At 40.1% G+C, this 23205-nt stretch overlaps 1 non-coding gene across 1 annotated transcript; it reads right to left on the bottom strand.

Moving 5' to 3' along the window:
* Positions 1 to 22082: 22082 nt before the first annotated feature.
* On the bottom strand, positions 22083 to 22186 carry LOC142180466 (small nucleolar RNA R71). Its single transcript, XR_012709089.1, has one exon. It is a non-coding gene; the product is annotated as a small nucleolar RNA R71 (small nucleolar RNA).
* Positions 22187 to 23205: the final 1019 nt, after the last annotated feature.

The following is a 23205-nucleotide window of genomic DNA, read 5'->3' as shown; positions in this document are numbered from 1 at the left end:
AGCCGATCGGGCCGAGATCGGACTCTGTGTAAGAACACGGTGGTATTGTGGATGAAATTGTGAAAATGGTTTATGTCTCAAATGAGATGGCCTAGACGAATAGGCTGAGATCGGACTCCGTGTAAGAACACGGTGGTATTGTGGATTGTGGCATATTGGCACTAAAAACTGTGCTACGTAATAATGCGGGAATTGACTTAAAAATCTATGTGATCCTTAACTTGAATGGTTTAGTGTTATTTAAATCTCATATTGCATTCTTGACTTCCCCCCTGTATTATTGTTCATTCTATTGAGATAGTGTTTAATTATACATACTAGTACTATTTGACAGTACTAACGTCCCTTTTGTCAGGGGCACTGTGGTTACATAGCAGACAGTGTTGATCACAGGTAGTGCTTCATCCTCTTCTCAGCGGACTCGGTAATCCCCATTTTCATTCTGGGGTCATGTATTGTACCTTATATCTTCACAAAGGCTTCAGTACTAGGCCTTCTTGCATATTCTCTGAACTTTGAATCTTTGTTAGTGAATGCCCAGTTTTGCTACCGCACAATTCATGTGCGGTCCGCACATTGCTGAAAATCCTGTTGGGTTTTGCTGCTTGGATTGCGGACAAAGATGGAATTTTATGGTCCGCAATTTCTTCTGTGGCCGCAGAATTCCTTATGCAGACCGCACATCTTTGCTTTTGCGCCCTTTATTTCCTTGTGCTTCGGAACACTCCTTTTTGAGTCTGATTTCATCATGTGAGACCCAACTTCCAGCATTCCTACAATTTGCACAATTTCATTAGTTTTGGAAACACAATTCAATACTTTCGTACTAAAACAAAAGCTATAAGGTGCTAATAAGCAGTCAAAATCCCCATTTATCATCTCCCCTAAACTTAAGTCTTTGTTTGTCCTCAAGCAAATAAATTAGTTCCCACCTCCAAAAGTTAAGGGACATTTCAGCGAGCCAAAGGTGAGCCATTCACACATCAACTGGGACCAACAATTGTCCGCACTACTCATGCATTATCAACAAGGCGACAAGTTAAGCATTCATTCACATATAGTTCTACTGTGACATTTGAGCTTCAAGAATTGACTTTACTTGTCACGACCCAAAATCTCACATGTCGTGATGGCGCCTATATCAATACTAGGCAAGATGACAATCTCAATAAACCGCCATATCTTTTAAGTTTAAAAACATAATATTTACATTCAACAAAAGAAATCTCACAATACAGTTATAATCACTCCCAAAACCCGGTGTCACTGAGTACATGAGCATCTAATATGAATACAAAGTCTGACTGATAAAACACTGTCTAAAAGTATAGAACAATACAATAACTGAAAGGGAGAGAGTCAAGGTCAGCAGACTCTAGGAAGCTACCTTGATTGTCTCCAACTGATAGAACTCTGAGATCTAGCGGTCGTCGTGTACGAAAGCACCTGGATCTGCATACGAGGTGCAGAGTATAGTATCAGTACAACCAATTCAATAAGAAACAAGACTAACCTCTGGGTTGAAAGTAGTGACAAGCTCCGCAGGTATAATCCAGTATAAATGATGGTACAGAAATGTAGGCATGCTTACCAGTTCAACAGTTTAACTTAGTACAAGTGAAATAGATCAATACTGCATGATATGCTGAATATGACATCTCAGTGGAAAGACCTCATGTAAACCTTGTCTCAAATCATTCGGTCACTCGGTACTGTTTATGGCCAATGCGGCCCAGGGATATTCCATCCTGTATATATATACACATCGACTGACAGTCAGTCATTCAGTACCGTATAAGGCCAATCCAGCCCCGGGGTAATTTATCCCCAATGTAATTGATACAGACAAGATCCATGTCCAGGGAAAATTCACCACAATGTATAAATAAGTAAGGCAAGTCCATGCCTTGGGATGTCCATCCCGAATATATATAATCATCGACGCTCAATCGGGGTGTGTACAGACTCCGGAGGTCTCCTTTAGCCTAAGCGATATATAAATCTGATATTGCCTACTACAGCGTGCAGTCCGATCCCATAATAATAAAGCCTATAAGGCCTGTTGTTGGCAGGCAGCTCCGATGCATATAATAATAATTATTATATAAAGCCAATATGGCTTGCTGCAGCGCGCAGCTCGATCGCATAAATATCCTGACAATGGATGAATATGGCTGTGTGTGAAGTGTACATTATTTAAAATAATTAATTTAACAGCAACAGGACCCTAATGGTCCTCACAATTCTAATGGTGCACGCCCACACGCTCGTCAACTATCGTGTGGGTCACCTCAAAACAATTTATATAACGCAAATTCGGGGATTAATACCCTCAGAACCAAGTTTAGAAGTGTTACTTACCTCAAACCGTGTAATTTCTCACTTCCTTATGCCCTTGCCTCGAGATTTGGTCTCCGAAAGCCTCGTATCTAGTCACAATTAATTCATTTCAGTCAATACAAATTATTGGAATTAATTTCATAAGCAAATACTAATTTTCCAATGAAATCCAAAATTGAACTCAAAAATTGCTCGTGGGGCCCACATCTCGGAACCCGACAAAAGTTACAAAATCCGAAAACCCATTCAACCACGAGTCTAACCATATCAATTTTACCAAATTCCGACCTAAACTCGATCCTCAAATCTTCAAATTAAAACAAGAGGGTTTTCTAAATTTTCCAACTTAATTCACCCATTAAATGTTAAAAACAATCATGGATTCGAGTAATTTAACCAATATTGAGTTAAGAACACTTACCCTGTTGTTTTCTCTAAAAATCTCCCAAAAATCGCCTCTATGTGAGCTCCAAATCGATCCCATTTTAAAATCTTAAACATTATGTCCAGGTTTGCATTCAAAAACTTCGCATTTGCGAATGAACAATACCTCCCATGAACAGTGTTCGCAATTGCGATAAATTGTTCGCAATTGCAAACTTCACAAAAATCTAAAATCATCGCAATTGCGACAAATTGTTCACAACTACTGGTGAACAGTAATCTCCAATGAACAGTGTTCACAATTGCGAATGAACAGTACCTCGCCAGAAACCAGCAAACTCAAACTTCTCTGAAATGATCTGAAACCACCCTGAAACTCATCCAAAACCTCCCGTACACCAATCATATATGAATTTCAATCATAAAATATGCTACGGACCTGCTCGTGCACTCAAAACAATGAAAAGAGATCGTCCTGGCCCGATATTGACCACGGTCAAACTCCCAAATTTCTTAACTTTACTAATCTCTCAACCTATGATACAAAAATACACCCAAGCCCCTCGGGACCCATCAAATCATACCAACAAGTCATAAAACATTATACGAACTTAGTATAAACTTCAAATAACGTCAAACAATGCTAGAACCACGAATCATACATCAATTCAAGCTTGATGAAACTAAGAAATTCTAACTTCTACATTCAATGCCGAAACCTATCAAATCATGCCCGATTGACCTCAAATTTTGCAGACAAGTCATAAATGACATACCGAACCTATTCCAATTTTCAGAATCAGATTCCGACCCCAATATCAAAAAGTCAACTCCCCGGCCAAACTTCCCAAAAATTCAACTTTCGCCATTTCAAGCCTAATTCCACTACGGACTTCCAAACAAATTTCCGGGCATGCTCCTAAGTCCAAACTTACCACGCGGAGCTTTTGGAATCTTCAAAATTCAAATCTGAGGTCGTTTACACATAATTCTATATCCGGTCAACTTTTCTAACTTATATTTTCAATTATGAGACTAAGTGTCTCAATTCACTCTGAAATCCTTCCGGACATGAACCAACTAACCCGGTAAGTCATAAAATAACTGTAAACCATAACTTGAGCAGTAAATAGGGGAACATGATTATAATACTCAAAACGATCGGCCGGGTCGTTATATTCTCCCCCTCTTAGACAAACGTTTGTCCTCGAACAGGTTAAGAATCATACTTGGAGTCTCAAATAGGTATGGTTCTTTGCTCTGTATCTCCTGCTTAATCTCCCAGGTAGCCTCTCCGACTGGCTAGCCCTTCCACTGTACCTTCACTGATGCTATGTTCTTTGACCTCAGCTTTTGAACATGCTGATCTAAAATAGTCACCGACTCCACATCATAAGTCAAATTACCGTCCAGTTGTATTGTACTGAAATCCAAAATATGAGACAGATCCCCGACATACCTTCGGAGCATGGATACATGGACACTGGATGAACATCTGATATACTAGGTGGCAAAGTAAGTTCATAAGCCATCTCTCCAATCTTCTTAAGTATTTCAAAAGGCCCAATATACCGAGGGCTCAACTTGCCCTTCTTCCCGAACCTCAACACACCCTTCATGGGTGAAATCTTGAGCAAAACCGTCTCCCCAACCATGTAAGCAACATCACAGACCTTTGTATCGGCATAACTCTCCTGTCTAGACTGCGTCATGCGAAGTCGTTCCTGAATCACTTTGACCATCTTCAAAACATCCTGAACGAAGTCAGTACCCAATAGCCTAGCCTCACCTGGCTCAAACCAACCCACCAAAGACCAACACTGTCTCCCATACAAAGCCTCATACGGAGCCATCTGGACGCTCGATTGGTAGATATTATTGTAATAAAACTCCGCGAGTGGCAGAAATTTATCCCAAGAGCCCCCAAAATCAATGACACAAGCGCGTAGCATATCCTCCAATATCTGAATAGTGCGCTCGGACTGTCCGTCCGTCTGAGGGTGAAATGTTGTAGTCAACTGAAATTGTGTGTCCAATTCTCGTTGCACTGCTCTCCAAAACTGTGATGTAAACTACGTACACCAATCTGAAATGATGGACACTAGCACCCCATGTAGGCGAACAATCTCGCGGATATAAATTCCAGCCAACCGCTCCGAATAATAAGTAGTACCAACTGGAATAAGATGCGCAGATTAAGTAAACCGATCCACAATCACCCAAACAACATCAAACTTCCTCAAAGTCTATGGAAGCCCAACTACGAAATATATGGAAATACGCTCCCATTTCCACAACGGAATTTCAAGTCTCTGAAGTAATCTGCCCGGTCTCTGATGTTCGTACTTCACCTGTTGACAATTTAAACACCGAGCTACAAACCCAACTATATCTTTCTTCATTTGCTTCCACCAATAGTGCTGCCTCAAATCCTGATACATCTTTGCGGCACCTGGATGAATAGAGTACCGCGAACTGTGAGCTTCCTGGAGAACGAACTCTTGCAAACCATCTACATTAAGCACACATAGCCTGCCTTGTATCTGTAATACAGTGTCATACCCAATAGCGACTTCCTTGGCATCACCGTGCTGAACCGTGTCCCTAAGGACAAGCATATATGGGTCATCATACTGACGTTCTCTAATACGATCATAGAGAGAAGACTAAGAAACCACATAAGCCAAAACTTGATTCGGCTCCGAAACATCCAATCTAACAAACTGGTTAGCCAAGGCGTGATCATCCTAGGCTAAAGGCCTTTCTGTTACTGATAAGTACGCTAAGTTGCCCAAACTCTCTGCCTTATGACTCAAGGCATCGGCCACCACATTGGCCTTCTCGGGATGATAGAGAATGGTAATATCATAATCCTTAAGCATTTCTAACCAACTTCGCTGCCGTAAATTAAGATCTTTCTGTTTAAACAAATATTGTAGACTCCAGTGATCGGTATAAACCTCACAATGGACACCGTACAAATAATGCCGCCAAATCTTCAAGGCATGAACAATAGCTACTAACTCAAGGTCATGGACTGGATAATTCTTCTCATGTACCTTTAACTGTCTGGACGCATAGGCAATCACCCTACTGTCTTGCATCACCACTGCGCCGAGACCAATACGCGATGCGTACACAGTATAAGACCTGAACCCGTAGGCAACACCAATACTGGGGTTGTAGTCAAAGACATCTTGAGCTTTTGAAAGCACTCTTCACACTCATACGACCACCTGAACGGAGCACCTTTCTAGGTCAATTTAGTCATAGGCGCCTCAATAGACGAGAAACCCTCCACGAAGCGACGATAATAACCAGCCAAGCCGAGAAAACTTTGAATCTTGGTAACTGAAGATGGCCTGGGCCAGCTATAAACTGCCTCTATTTTCTTCGGATCCACCTTAATCCCTTTATTGGACATTATGTGTCCCAAGAATGCCATCGAACTAAGCCATAATTCACATTTAGAGAATTTGGCATATAGTTTCTCCTCTCTAAGCCTCTGCAATACAATAACCAAGTGTTATGCATGCTCCTCCTAGATACGTGAATACACCAGGATATTATCAATAAATACCACAACAAATGAGTCAAGATACGAATGGAATATGCTATTCATCAGGTGCATAAATGTTGTTGGGGCATTGGTTAGCCCAAAATACATCACGAGGAATTCATATTGGCCATAACGAGTCCTGAATGCCGTTTTTAGAATATCCGAATCCCGAATTTTTAACTGGTGATACCCATATCTCAAATCAATTTTGGAGAACACCCTCACTCTATGAAGTTGGTCAAATAAATCATCAATACGCGACAAAGGATATTTATTTTTGATTGTAACTTTGTTCAGCTGCCTGTAATCAATGCACATCCGCATAGTACCGTCTTTCTTTTTCATTAACAGAATTGATGCACCCCAAGGTGATACACTAGGCCGAATAAACCCCTTATCAAGGAGTTCCTGAAGTTGATCTTTTAATTCTTTTTAACTCGGTTGGTGCCATACGCTACGGAGGAATAGAAATGGGCTGAGTGCGCGGCACCAATTTAATACTGAAATCAATATCCCTGTTGGGTGGCATACCTGGCAGGTCTGCAGGAAATACATCTGGATAGTCTCTCACTACCGGTACAGAATCAATAGTAGGAGTATCTGCATCAACATCTCTCACAAAAGCTAAATATGACAAACACCTCTTCCAAACCATACGTTGGGATTTCAAACAAGAAATTACCCTACTGGGAATATGATCTAGAGAACCTTTTCAATCCATACCCATGATTACATCGAAATCAACCATACAGAGCAATAAGAAATCAAATCTAGTCTCCAGTCACCCAATAGTTATCACACACGACTGATACACACGGTTCCACAATAATAGTATCATCCACTGGCATACATACACGAATATGTGAAACTAAGAATTCACGAGGCATATCCATATAATCGGTAAAATACGATGATACATATGAATAAGTGAAACCATGGTCAAATAATATAGAAGCCTCCCTGTGGAACACTAAAACAATATCTGTGATCACTGCATCTCAAGCAACAACATCTAGCCTGGTAGCAAAAGCATAGAATTGGGCCTGATTACCACCTGATTGGCCTCCCCCTCTTGGGAGACTCCTAGCTGACTAAGACCCACCCCGAGCTGGTTGAGCGGGTGGTGGAGAAACTGGTGTAGAAGTAGTAGCCTGACTCCTCTGCTGAGTTGGACCTCGAGTAAGGCGGGGACAAAATTTCCTCATATGACCCAGCTCTTCACCCTCATAGCACTCCCTCTCGAAGAATGGTGGCGAGTTCTATGGCAGACCTCGAGAACTAGAATAACTACTAGAAGAACCTGGTACGGATGATCCCTGAAATGAAGGAGCACGGGGCATATTCTGGGCTAGAAGGGCACTGAGAGATGACCGACCCTGATGAGAACCGTATGAACCATGGCTAGATGATGCACCACGGTGAACTGGATGACCCGTATGAGCATGTCTGAAAAGACGATCCCTGCTGCGGTAGGACTGCCCTCCAGAAGGTACCCCACCAGAACTGCCCAAACCTCGAGGCCTCTTGGCCTCACTCTCACCACTCCTAGATACAGACCACCTCTATCTGCCGAGAAATGTCAACCACCTCATCAAATGTGGCACCAGATACCCTCGCCCTAGTCATAAGAAATCGCAACTGATACGTGAGGCCATCAATGAACCTCCTAATCTTCTCCCTATCAATGGAAACCAAGCAAACTGCTTGATGAGCCAATTCAGAAAATCTCATCTCATACTGCATCACAGACATGCCATCCTGACATAACTGCTCAAACTGTCTGCGCAACTCCTTTTGCGAGACTGCGGTACAAACTTCTCCAAAGAGAGAACTAAGAATTCCTGCCATATAAGTGGTGCTGCACTGACCGGCCTGCACCTCTCATAAGCCTCCCACCATCTGAAGGCAGCCCCAGAAAACTGAAAAGTAGTGAACGAGACCCCACTGGTCTCTAGAATACCCGCTGTCTGAAGCATCCCCTAGAACTTATCTAGAAAACCCTGAGCATCCTCTAACTCAGCACCGCTAAATGATGGAGGTCGTAGCCTCCCAAATCTCTCAAGTCTCCTCTGCTCATCATCTTCCTTAACGGGGACTACACGGGCCTCAGCAGCTACAACTGGCTAGACTAGTAGTGTCCCCGGTATATGAAGTCCCTGCACTACCTGATCTGGAGTACGGGCAACAGGGGTATGAGTACCTCCCCCGTCCTGAGAAGTGGAAGGTGCGACCTGAGCCGAAAACACCTGAGCAAGACCAGTGCAAACTGTCAATATTTGAGCTAGAGCTTCCTGAAGACCTGGAATTACAATAGGTGCAGCTGGTGCTTGAGTTGGTCCCGCCGGCTCAACTATATTCGGAATCTGCTCCCGAGCTAGAGCAACTGGTGGTACCACAGGTGGAAAGACCTCATATAAATCTGGTCACAAATCATTCGGCCACTCGGTACTGTTTATGGCCAATACGGCCTAGGGACATTCCATCTCGTATATATATACACATCGACTGATAGTCGGTCACTCAGTACCGTATAAGGCCAATCCAGCCTTGGGGTAATTTATCCCTAATGTAATTGATATGGACAAGATCCATGTCCATGGAAAATTCATCACAATATATAAATAAGTAAGGCAAGTCCATGCCCTAGGAAGTCCATCCCGAATATATATAATCATCTACGCTCACTAGGGGTGTGTACAGACTCCGGAGGGGTTCCTTCAGCCCAAGCATTATATAAAGTCAATATGGCCTATTGCGGCGTGCAGTCCGATCCCATAATAATAATAAAGCCTATAAGGCCTGCTGCTGGCGGGCAGCCCCGATCCATGTAAAAATAATAATTATATAAAGCCAATATGGCATGCTGCGGCGCGCAACTCGATCCCATAAATATCCTCATAATGGATGAATATGACTGAGTGTGAAAAGTACATTTTTTAAAATAATTAATTTAACAGCAACACGACCCCATGGGTGCCCAAAATATCGGCACGTAGCCTAAACATGATCTTTTAATAAGAGCCTCAACTCGATTCCTCTAATACGTGAGAAATGTTCAGATAATAACATGACTCTTTTAATTTTTACTACTTTCACAGAATTTATTCAAGTCACAATTCCAATGGTACACGTCCACACGCTTGTCAACTATCGTGTGCGTCACCTTAAAACAATTTATATAACGCGAATTCGGGGATTCATACCCTTAGAACCAAGTTTAGAAGTGTTACTTACATCAAACCGTGAAATTCCTCACTCCGCTATGCCCTTGCCTCGACAATTGGTCTCCGAAAGCCTCGTATCTAGTCACAATTAAATTGTTTCAGTCAATACAAATTATTGGAATTAATTACATAAGAAAGTACTAATTTTCCAATAAAATACGAAATTTAACATAAATATTGCCAATGGGACCCACGTCTCGGAACCCGACAAAATTACATAATCCAAAAAACCATTCAACCACGAGTCTAACCATACCAATTTTACAAAAATCCGACCTCAACTCGACCCTCAAATCTTCAAATTAAACAAAGAAGGTTTTCAAAATTTTCCAATTTAATTCACCCATTAAATGTTAAAAACAACCATGGATTCGGGTAATTTAACCAATATTGAGTTAAGAACACTTACCCCGTTGTTTTTTCTGAAAATCTCCCAAAAATCGCCTCTATCCGAGCTCCAAATCGGTAAAAATGGAAAAATAATTATGTCCAGGTTCGCATTTGCGAATGAACAGTACCTCCAATGAACAGTGTTCACAATTGCGATAAATTGTTCGCAATTGCGACAAATTGTTCGCAATTGCGAGTGAACAGTAATATCCAATGAACAGTGTTCGCAATTGTGATAAATTATTCGCAATGGCGAATGAACAGTACCTCACCAGAAACCAGCAAACTCAAACTTCTTTGAAATGAACCGAAACCACCCTGAAACTCATCCGGAACCTCCCGGGCACAAACCATATATGAATTTCAATCATAAAACACACTACGGACCTGCTCGCACACTCAAAACACTGAAAAGAGGTCGTCTTGACCCGATATTGAATATGGTCAAACTCCCAAATTTCTTAACTTTACTAGTCTCTCAACCAATGATCCAAAAATACACCCAATCCCCTCGGGACCCGTCAAATCATACCAACAAGTCTTAAAATGAACTTTGGCGAAACTTCAAATTACGTCAAACAACGCTAGAACCACGAATCATACATCAATTCAAGCTTAATGAAACTAAGAAATTCCAACTTCTACATTCAATGCCGAAACCTATCAATTCACGTCCGATTGACCTCAAATTTTGCACACAAGTCATAAATGACATAACGGACCTATTCCAATTTTCAAAATTGGATTCCGACCCCTATATGAAAAAGCCAACTACCCGGTCAAACTTTCCAAAAATTCAACTTTCGCCATTTCAAGCCTAATTCCACTACGGACCTCCAAAATAAATTTGGACACGCTCCTAAGTCCAAAATCACCACACGGAGCTACTGGAATCATCAGAATTCGAATCCAAGGTCCTTTACACATAAGTCAATATCCGGTCAACTTTTTCAACTTAAGTTTTCAATTATGAGACTAAGTGTCTCAATTCACTCCGAAATCTTTTCGGACCTGAACCAACTAACCCGGTAAGTCATAAAACAAATGTAAAGCATAACTTGATCAGTAAATAGGGGAATGGGGTAATAATACTCAAAACGATCGGTCGGGTCATTACATTACTCTTCAAGGATTCTTGCTCTATCAAGTAGGCCATTGTGGACTCCAAACTCTTCCTCCTCTACTTTCCTTTTGCCAAGCTCACTTAAGAAATTTAGCACTCAATCCAAAGATTTATGAAAGGTTCACTCATCTCTCTCAAGAGAATGTCACAAGTGCGGCGTCAAGTACCATAGGCTTTCCCCTCACGTAGATCGCCACTAATGTAAGCTCACTCGGTTTTAAATCAAGTGGGACTTTCGGGATGTAATGAAAGCTTTTGGGTTAGGGTAGGATACCTTATGGGTAAGTGGTTACACCTTTCCTTAAGTACTCCATCTTTCATATTTCGGTTCATACTCTACCAATTCTTAGAGGCACTTTCTTTTCATTGGGGACTAGAGAGACTTAGCATCACTCTTTATTGATCATTTGATTCTTTTTCTCCCTTTTTGATTTCTCCATGTTTGGGATCATTACCTCTTTTGTTTATTTTGAATCCATTCAACCCTTCTACTTATTTACTTTTTGCATTTTTTTTTTGTTCTTTTATTTTCTTGCCTTCTCTTCTCATAGAGATCATTTCATTTCTCTTTTTGTGACTTGATACCTTTTTCAAGTTTCTCATCTCTCCCTCAAACTTACATCTTAAGCCATTTGTTTCACAAGAGTGTTAATGAAAGTGCGGGTGCCAAGAGAGGGTCATGACAAAACGGGTAAAGGCTTGTAATATGGATATCAAATGAGAAAGGCTAGATTTTCAAAGGGGTGGACTAGGGATAATGACATTGGTTGGTAATAGAAAATTCAAACGGGCCAAGGAGAGCCTACAATCACTTTGCTAACCAAGTAAAACTTAGGATTTTGCCTTGAAACACATTCGGGGCAAGTTCTAGACCCTTCACAGGGATACTTGGGCTAGCAACAATTCATCTCACCCCTCACGCAACCAGATTGTAAAAGAGGACAAAGTCAAGGGCCCACAATGACCTCTTTCAAGTTTAAAGATCACTATGGTCCAACTAAACCACTCGATGATTGACAAAGTCAATACAAGAGTCACAAAGTCACTACTAGAGCTATTTCTTTCAAAAAACTTGTCTCTAACCATAAGCACTTAGTTAAGTGTGGTGGTGTCAATTGAAGCATGGTTTAATAATCAAGCCTAACTTAATTAGGTCTTTTTATTCATTACTACTATTATTATTACCTAAACACAAAAACGGACTCATTCCCTTAAGAAGGTTGTTACGCCATACATTGTTGGGACGAGTCACCCGGTTCACACAACAACTACCTTTTGAAAGAACTGTGGAATTAAGAAAACCAAAATCTTATTATCTACTAAACATAAAAAGAAGCTACTAAACAAAACAAGAGGTAATACGCTACTAAAACATAAAAAGAATCTAATTAGCAAAAACAAAGATAAAAATAGAATGAATATACATAGTAAGAGAGAGAGAGAGAGAGAAGCTATATACATACAAATACAAAAGAGAGAATATCATCAAATTATTACAAGCCAAATATATCAAAGTACCAAATGTGTCAAATAAACTCCACCCCCCCCCTCCCGAATAAAAGTAAGCATTATCCCCAATGCTTATCAAAATAAGAGTAAAGGAGGGAAGAGTGAAGAAAACTCCTTATGGCTCCTTGGACATCTCTGTGTCCCCATGCATGTCATCGCCCTCACGATCAGCCAACTGAATCTCATCATCCTCAACTCTAGGTGTGACTGGGTTGACGAACATCTGACGCACTACCTCAGTAGTGTCGGTAGTAAGGTCTACTCTTTAGACTGGCCAGCTAGTGCCACCGGTGCAGATGGTGCTGAAGGATCTGGGCGGAATGGTGTGGGTCAAGTAGCATATCAAAGGGGAGATCTCCGGCAATAGCAATCCTCATCACCACTCTCCGGAGCTTGTCCACCGACTTCTTGTTGGCTTGGGACTTCCTCATCTTCTTTACTTCCTTTCCGAGCTCTTCAATCACTGATCCATGTTGTACCAAGGTGTCCATGATAGTCTTCTAATTCTCCAAAATTTTCTTCAATGTCTCCTCAATGTTAGAAGGAACCTGTGAGGTGGACTGCGCTGCAATAGTACTGGACAAGTCAGTTAGTTTACAGTGGTTGTCTGCATCTAGTTATTAAGACTCGCCAATGTTTGGGAGACTCGCAGTGTAGATAGTGGGTGAGTAAACACGGGCACTGACGTAAAAGTCGAGGTGAGAGCTATGGAAGGAGTTGCAGTATGGGATGTAGATGATGGTGGAGGCATAGCTGCGGCACTAGAGGAAGGCTTAGCCAAAGTGGATGGAACAACAAGTGTCTCAAGATCTACCACTACTGGCTCATCAGACTGGCCTATAGTGGTAAGAGGCTGAACTTTCCTTTTCAGGTTGCTTGCATGCATCAGTGAGTACCATGTAAAAGCCTTCTACGGCTTCACCTTTGTATCATAATCCCTCTGTTCTACCTTTGCATCAGTGAGATATTCTGTAATGGTGTTGGGATATGGGTAGGTCGAGTCATCTTGCCGAGCGATCACTGAGATGTTGGCCGACACCATGGCACCCACATTGATTGGGTACCCGGCCATAATAGAAGCAACCAGAACTACCCGAGGAATCGGAAGGTTAATCTCATTCTGGCATGGATCCAACCTGCTACATACAAATGTCTGCCACCCATTTGTCTCAAAGCTCAACGTGCCATGGTGGATGGGAACCCCAACAGCAATCCATAATGGTGGTGGCCCTGGTGGTGCTAGAATCTCCGCTAACCAAGGTCGAACCTCGTCCCCCAGTGCACACTTATCCAAATACTCCTTCAGCTCAACATCTTCAAATCCCAAGTACACGTTGAGCGTATGCTGATCAAACCTCACTTTTAGGTTACATACTTTGGTCACCTTTGTCCCCTTTTTGATATGATCCATGACGAGCTCAAAACACAAACTTAAATTGTGCTCTCTAGTCAAAGATAGTATAGTATAATATAATATCGTGTCCACAGGGATTGGATTTAAACAATATTCTCATAGTTTCCAGCTTGATTGCTATCCAGTAGGATCAAAAATTGAGATTTATATGCCTAAGGATCAAATTTAAGGCTATTGACTAGTGACTATCGAAACAAAGAATAAACAACCAAGGTTATCAGTGGGAGAAAATAGGGTCTTGACAAGACACGTGCAAGATAATTATTCGGGATCTAACTCTAGATAATTCACTTTCAATGACCAAGTGAATCTCTCGAATTCACTCTATTATTAGTTCAAACGTTCAGCAAAAACTCCTCTTTCTATTAAATCTTAACCTCACACGATGAACCAAACTAAGCACAGTGAAGATACGCAAGAATGCGTAGTGGATCGGTCTTTAGGAAACACCTCTTTCAATTATTTTCCCAACTAGGTTTAGTCAATGATTTAACCAGCTTCTTTCGATTACTTAGAAGAAACTATTAACTCAACCAATAATATAATGCAAAGATATAACATGTTATGCCTCTTTCGATTACAAGAGCAAGGGAATATAGATGCAGCAATTAAATCTTCCATGAATGATACAAATACATGAAAATAGAGTTATGATCCACAAAAAATCATCAATACACAAAATCTAGTCAAAACCCAAAGGGATCTACTCCATAGATATGGAGAAGTTCTTCACAATTGGAACTAAAGTATAGGAAAACATAAATGCAATCCAAACATGGATCTTGAGTGAGGAAGGAATGATGAAATCCTTGTGCTTGTATTCTTCCAACTCCTACTTAGTCTCCTTAGGTCCAAAATTCTCTCTTCAAAGTTCAGATACCCAGTTTTTAGGCGAGCTGGGCTTCATATAGACCCAAAAGAGTCATCTACAAAATTACAAAAATAGGCCTAGGAGGAGTTTCCGGAGTTGGATGTGCACGGCCGTGCACCTGGAGGTGTGCTCCCGCACTGTCCACACACTTTAGACAGTGTACTGCTCTACATGCGCGCCCAGTGCGTGACTAGACCAGTGTGCGACCGTGCACCTGGGTGGCTTCCTGCTCAATTCTTCGTTTCTCTCGTTAAGTGCACTATTGTCAATTGATCCCCGAACACGATCTCAACCTAATCCTTGGGCTTTTACTCACACTACAAAGCTCCATAATAGCTTGAATTCATTCCATAACATTTACATCACTTGGAATCACTCCTACAAGGCATAAAACGCATAATTTGTACAAAACACTAGCGATTAAAGATCAAACCCAATTAAAGTACAGTAAATTAGAGTGCAATAAGAGACTAAGACACGCAATTTTAGCCTACCATCAACACCCACACTTAAACCATTACTTGTCCTCAATCAAACTACACTTTATATAGACACGACCCCATTACACAACTCTCACAACTCATCACACAAAGAATATTTAAAATAGATTAAGCATAATAGTGTAACATACTAGCCTCAAGGTTTGACTCAACAGCACCACGCATTTTTTACAACCCGCTCACTTGATCTAACACAAAGGTTAATGACATTACATTTTCTTAATGAATCAAGTGCCCTCACATAACAATATTGAGTAGTTCCACACATAATAAAGTGTAAGAAAAATTAGGAACTCGAGATAGAAAGAATTCACTCACTCTCAGAAGTAACATTCATGTGCCACAAAAGACGTACCATAAGCATGCCTGTAATGTACTACTCTACTAATTGAGCTCATTCAGTCAAGGATCAAGTAGGACTTTATTTGGTTGTAATGTAAGTTGCGGGATGGGTAAGATAAATTAAGATATATGCATGACTACACTTCCCTAAGCACTTTAATACATAAAATTTAACCATTCAAAACACACACTTAAGTCAAACCATAACTCCACCTTCACGTCAATATATGTCAACTCCCTACTTATTTACGCACAATTACATCAAGAATTACTACTATCAAGGAATCATTTTTTTGCAACCATCCAACTATTTTTTTCATTTTCTTTTTCAATTCAAGTGGCTCTTATTTTATTTCAAAATAGTGCAAGTTTCTCCTTGTTTCAATAGTTCCACTCAAAATCCCAACCAACACCCCACACTTTAACTTTTACAAAGTTCATAACAATTTTAAGTGCTCATGATAGGTAAGAAAGTTCGAATAGATGATCAATTCAAACAATTGGGTAAGGCTTGTAATGTGGTTTCCAAATAAATAGGATTACAGGCTCAAAGGGGGTAAACTAGTATACATAACAATTAGGTAGGTAACAACATATAACTGATTCAACAAAGAAACGCCTATATCACTTCCAAGACTGAATAAAACTGCTATTTCGCTTTGCAAACACACGGGGCAAGTTCTAAACATCAAATGCAATGCATAGAATACACAAAAACCTCACACACACATGGCACATAACTCACTCAAGATCAGACTCAACGAGACACTCTAGTCAAAGCAGTTAAGAAAAGTTAAGATCATACAATTTAAGGTACTTATACAAGAGTCAAAAAATTGAGCCTAAGCGTCACAACTAAAGGACTTATTATTCTCAAAGCATAATACAGTCAAGAGATATTGCTTTCATTTTAAATCACAGCACAAGGTTTCCTACTCCTAAACAATAAAACTAACTACATCAGGTTCAAACAAAACCCTTGGAAAAGAACCGCGGCACAAAGAAAACCCCAAGGGGAATTTTCTTCAACTTTAATCGCTTAATAAGACAACCGAGGAATTCCATCGTCGGGAAAGGTCAAAATTGTTCAATTACAAAAACACACATAGACATTTATACATTCTATACATATATACATCCCACCCCACACTTTAAATTGTGTCATGTCCCTATGACACACAAATAAAAAGCAAGAGGTAAGAAAAACTTCCGTGAACATCTAGTCGGGGTTTGAGTCGAAGTTCGGCTCTATACCTCACGCCCGAACTAGTGTACACATCCATGCAAATAACTTCTTCTCAGCCTTCTTAGGGGACACCCCACACTTATCTTTCTCACTGACTGCATCCTTCTCTTCCACGCCCTTCACTTTCCACACAACACTAGCAGCTAGCTTTTCCCTTTTCACCTCTGTTTCTACATTTATCTCAAAAGTCACAGTCTTCTTACCCGCTCTAAGCATGAGTCTTCTCTCATGTATATCGAATATTACTCTACCAGTTGCTAGGAATGGTCTTCCTAGGATGAGAGGGACCTCCTTGTTCTCCTCCATCTTTACCACTATAAAATCTATAGGAAATACATACTTATCTACCCAAACTAAGACATCTTTAACTATTCCCTTGGGTATTAGAGTCGTTTGGTCTGCCAGCTACAAAGATATTAGTGCAGACCTTATCTCTCCAATATCCTTCTCCAGTCTCCTATAAATAGATAGAGGCATTAGATTAACTTAGGCAACATAATCACATAGAGACTTATCAAAATTAGTAGTGCCTAAAGAGCAAGGTATGGTAAAACTCCCTAGATATCCACACTTTTGTGGGAGTTTGTTTTGCAATATTGCACTGCAAAGCTTTGTGAGCTTGACCATTGAGGTTTCCTCTATTTTACTCTTCTTTGTCAGGATCTCCTTCAAGAACTTGGCATAAGCCGACATTTGTGAGAGCACATATGTGAATGGTAGGTTTACATGAACCTGTTTCAGCATATCTAGAAATAACTAGAACTGCTTGTCCAGCTTTTCTCTACTTAGCTTTTGGGGAATAGGTAGGGCAGGCATATGCTTGCTCGCCTCAGGTTCATCCCTTCTCGATTTTCCTTCTTTCTTCTTTTCGACACCATTCTTCAGTTGCTCCCCGCTTTCTTTTTCATGTATCATATTTTTTTGGATTGGGGTGAGATCTTTCAACTCTTGCTCACTTTTCAAAGTTAGAGAATTTACCGTCTCTTTGGGATTTCTTTCTGTATCAGTCGAGAGTGTTCCTGGGCTCTCTCAGACATTAGAGTAGCTAAGTGCCAAACCTATTTTTCCAACTTCGAAAAGATGTACCCAATTCATTGATAGATTCATCATGGGCATCAAGCCTCTCATCTGTCTTGATAATGAAGGTCTTCATAAGATCTTCCATGCTGGATTTATTCGACTGTGGAGATTGATATTGTTGCATGTGCTGATTTTGAAAAACTGGAGCACCTTGTTCCTGGAATCTGGGGTTGTTTTGTTGCCATGCATTTGCAGTACCCCCAGGTGAACTCCATGAAACATTGGGATGCCTCTGGCTTATTGCATTATAGTTTCCTACAACATTCACTTCCCCAGTTGAGGCTTGACACCCATGAGTAGGATGTCCTCTTCCACATATATCACAAACTGCATAGTGTATATTTCGCATCGAAGCTATATTTAGCTTTTGTATTTCTTTAGCCATAGCATCAAGCTATACTTATACAGATGTAGTAGCATCAACTTGGTGAAAACCAGTTGATTTTCTTCTTTCCACACTCTCAGAGGGACTCTGATTAGCATCTTCGGATAACTCCTCAAGAATTGTAACTATCTCCTCTGGAGTCTTCTTCATAAAAGGGCCTCCAACTGCATTGCTTAATGTTCTACGTGAGGTCGGTGTCAATCCATACCAAAAATCCTGTAGTTGCATCCATAGTTCAATCCCGCTATGTTGATACCTCCTAACTATCTCCTTAAGCCTCTCGCATGCATCAAAAATAGTTTCATTCTCTTTCTGGCAGAAGTTATGGATTTATCTTCTATACTTTCCAGTCTTAGCTGAGGAGAAATTTTCTGCTCATTTCTTCCCATGTTCTAATTGATCCATTTGGAAAGTTTTGAAGCCACTGCTTCGCATCATCTTTAACTGAAAAGGGGTAGCTCTTAAATACACTGCATCTTGCGATACCCCATTATATTGAAAGGTGTTTATAATCTCCTAGAAGTCCATCACATTTATCTTTGGGTCTTCGTTCATCTTCCATCTAAAAAAGCAACTGTTTTGAATGGTTTGAAATAAACCTTGCTTCAACTCGAAATTATTGGCTGCCATTGGAGGTGGTCTAACACTTGACAATCCTTAATTGTAGACTGGTTTGGCATAGTCACTCAGTGCTCTACCAGGACTGGGTACCGCATTCTCGAACTGGTCTTTAATTAAGGGTCTATTTAGATTGAATCTTCGACCCCTATTGTATTCGACAGTTTCCTCAGCAGCTCTACGGGCTGCCTCGGCTGTTATCCTTGTGGCTTCTTCTCTATGTTGTGCTACCTCCCTTGTAGCTGCCTCTACCTCATAGTCATTTTTATTAGCCATGTGTTCTTGGGTTGAAGGTTGTCCCAAGAACTCTTTCTCCGGGTTGTAGGGTATTACTTCTTTATAAGAAGATCGTGGCATACACCACATACTTATCTTGTTGCATACACATGGAGGAGAAACCCGTGAAGAAAAAAATAAAAGTAAAAATAGAAATAAATTCCTGAATTAGTACTACAAACTATCTCAAATAGTATTGATTGCCAATCTTCAGCAACGGTGCCAAAATTTGACGAGCGCAAAACACACACTTAAATTGTACTCGCTAGTCAAAGATAGTATAGTATAATATCGTGTCCACAGGGATTGGATTTAAATTCAAATCTTCAATTTTCACTTTTGATAGTAGGCTATAATCTCATGTTTTAGTCACTTATTGCACTCTAATTCACTGCACTTTATTTGTGTTTGAGCTTTAATTGGTAGTGTTTTGCACTTATTGTGTATTTTATGCTTTGTAGGAGTGATTTCGAGTGATGTAGATGTTGTGAAGTGAATTCGAGCAGTTTGGAGCTTTGAAGTCTATGTAAAAGCCCAAGAGATTAAGCTGGGATCATGTTCGGGAGTCGAAAATCAAGTCTGTATGTCAAAACTTTGAAAAACTAAATTATGTCCACAATTTGCACTACCACCCTGCCGCATGCCCCGCGGGGCGCTAGTGCAAATAGTGGCCAGAAATCATATTTTGGTACGTTCTAGAATTTCCTACTTGCGCTCCGCATGGGGCGGGGCAGAAGCTTAAACATGTTATAGTGACTTCCCAATTCCACTAAAAAAAGGGGGTAATTTCGTCTAGGAATTATTGGGGGATGGCTTTAATACACGGGAAAACACAAATTTAGGGACTTCTAATACAATTTCGACATAAGGAGGTCAAGGAGGCTAAGGAGGAGTTGGAGGAACACAAGCACAAGGATTTCATCATTCCTTCCTCACTCAACATCTGGGTTTGGATTGAAATTATGTTTTTCTATACTTTAGCTACATTTGGGAAGAACTTCTTCATGTCGATGGAGTAGATCCTTTTGGGTTTTGATGAATTTGGTGTATTGATGATTTTTTGTAGATTATAACTCTATTTTTATGTATTTGAATCATTTTTGGAAGATTTAATTGTTGCATCTATATTCACTTGTTCTTGTAATCGAAAAAGGCATAACTTGTGATATCTTTACATTATATTGTTGGTTGAGTTCATAGATTTTTCTAAGTAATCAAAAGAGTTTAGTTGAATCATTGATTAAATCTAGTTAGGAGAATAATCAAAAGAGGTTTTCCAATAGGCCAATACACTATGCATTCTTGCATATATTCACAGTGCTTAAATTGGTTTATCTCGTGAGGTTAAGACTTAATTGAAAGAGGAGTTTTTGCTAAGCGTTTGAACTAATAATAGAGTGAATTCGAGAGACTCACTTGAACATTGGAAGTGAATTATCTAGAGTTAAATCCTAGACAATTATCTTGCACCTATCCTATCAAAATCCCATTTTCTCCCACTGATATCTTCTTTTGCTTAGTCCGTGCTTCGATGGTCATTAGTCAATTAGCTCTAGATTCTTAATTAATTTTAGTATTAACCGCATAAATCTAAATTGTTGATCATCTTGGATAGCAGTCTAGCTACAAACTATGATAATACTATTTAACTCCAATCCCTATGGAACGATATTATACTATAATACCTTTGACTAGCGGGCACAGATTAAGTATGTTTTGCGCTCGTCAAATTTTGGCACCGTTGTCGGGGATTGGCAATCAATAGTGTTTGAAATAGTTTGTAGTGCTAATTTAGGAAGTTATTTTTTTTTACTTTTATTTGAATGAAAATTTTTAGAAAATAGTGGAATTTCCATATTAATCGAGTATTTCTTCTTTTTAATATTTGGAAAATATTTTTTGGCGATTCGAATTTTTTAATATTATTTGTTTTATTAGGACTTTTATTAGGACTAATGTCTATTTCTGGAGTTACTTTCTTTTTCTCTTTTGTAATTCTTTCTATTTGATTTTTGATTGTACTTGTTCTATCAGTCAAATCCTTCATTTTGCTTTCTATCAGTGAAGAATTTGGCCAATTTCCAGATTCAATTTGACTAAATGGTTCGTTAATTATCTGATTACTATTTTGTTCTTCATGGGTTACTCCTCCGTGTGCAGGGCAACAGGTTAAGTCCGTAGTGTGTAACGTGATCTTCTTGTAAAGAAGTAATACCCTACAACCCGGAATTAAAAAAACACCTGCGGCAAGTGAGGAAGGAGAAAGAGTTCACCGTAAGGTTCTTGAGACAACCTTCAACCCAAGAACACATGGCTAATAACGATGACAATGAGGTAGAGGAAGCTGCTGAGGCAGCCCATAGAGCTGCTGAGGAAACTGTCGAAGACAATAGCGGTCGAAGATTCAATCTAAATAGACCCTTGATTGAAGACCAGTTCGAGAATGCGGTATCAAGGCTTGGTAGAACATTGGGTGTCTATTACATACCAGTCTACCCTCAAGGATTTTCAAGTGTTAGACCACCTCTAATTGTAGCCAATAATTTTGAGTTGAAGCAAGGTTTGCTTCAAACTATTCAAAACAGTTACGTTTTCAGAGGGACGATGAACGAAGATCCAAACACACATCTGATGGACTTCGGGGAGATTATAAACACCTTTAAATACAAAGGGGTGGCACAAGATGTAGTGTATTTAAGGGCATTCCCCTTTTTACTTAAAGATGATGCGAAGCAGAGGATTCGAAGCTTGCCAAATGGATCAATTAGAACAAATGACCAGAAAATTTCTTGATAAATATTTCTCCTCAGCTAAGACGGGAAAGATTAGAAGAGAAATCCATAACTTTTGCTAGAAAGAGAATGAAATTTTTTTTGAAGCATGGGAGAGGTTTAAGGAGATAGTTAGGAGGTGTCAACGTAGCGGAATTGAACTTTGGATACAACTCCAGGATTTTTGGGATGGATTGACACTGTCCTCACGTAGAACATTGAGCAATGCAGTTGGAGGCCCCTTTATGAAGAAGACTCCAGAGGAAATAGTTACAATTCTTGATGAGTTATCCGAAGATGCTAATCAATGGCCCTCTAATAGTGTGGAAAGAACAAAATCAATTGGTGTTCACCAAGTTGATGCTACTATATTTGCGCAAGTACATCTTGATTCTATAGCTAAAGAAATACGAAAGCTAACTGTAGCTTCAACTGAGAAAGTGAATGTTGTAGGAAACTATAATTTTAATGCAATGGGTTATAGGCACCCCAATTTTTCATGGAGTTCACCTGGGGGTACTGCAAATGCATGGCAACAAAACAACCCCAGATTACAGGAACAAGGAGCTCCAAGTTTTCAAAATCAATAGAGGGAGCAATATCAATCTCCACAGTCGACTCAATCTGGCATAGAAGATTTCACTAAGTTCTTCATTCTAAAAACTGATGAGAGGCTTGAAACGTATAGCACAGCTATACGAGAACATGGAGCATCTATCAAAGAACTGGGCACTAGTTTTTGAAATATCGAAAGACAGGTTGGGTAGCTAACGACTCTATTGTCTGAGAGGATTCCAAGAACTCTCCCCACTGATACTGAGAAAAATCCCAAAGAAACGGTGAATGTTGTAACTCTGAGAAGTGGGCAAGTATAGAAAGATCCCACCCTGATCCAAAAGGATGTGAACCTTGAAAAAGAAAGTGGGACGTAGTTGAAGGATGATGTTGATAAAAAGAATAAAGGCCCGATGAAAACTGAGAAATTAATGGAAGACAAATCAAGAAGGGAGGAACATGATAAGAGCAAGAATATGCCTGCGCTTCCTTTTCCCCAAAAGCTTAGTTGAGAAAAGCTGGACAAGCAGTTCGAGTGATTTCTAGATATGCTGAAACAGGTTCATGTAAACCTACCATTCACATATGTGCTCTCACAAATGTCGGCTTATGCCAAGT

This window comes from Nicotiana tabacum, chromosome 4 (genome assembly GCF_000715075.1).
Source record: "Nicotiana tabacum cultivar K326 chromosome 4, ASM71507v2, whole genome shotgun sequence".
Taxonomy (NCBI): Eukaryota; Viridiplantae; Streptophyta; class Magnoliopsida; order Solanales; family Solanaceae; genus Nicotiana; species Nicotiana tabacum.
The sequence above is the reverse complement of the archived record's forward strand: the minus strand, read 5'-3'. Positions and strand labels throughout refer to the sequence as shown.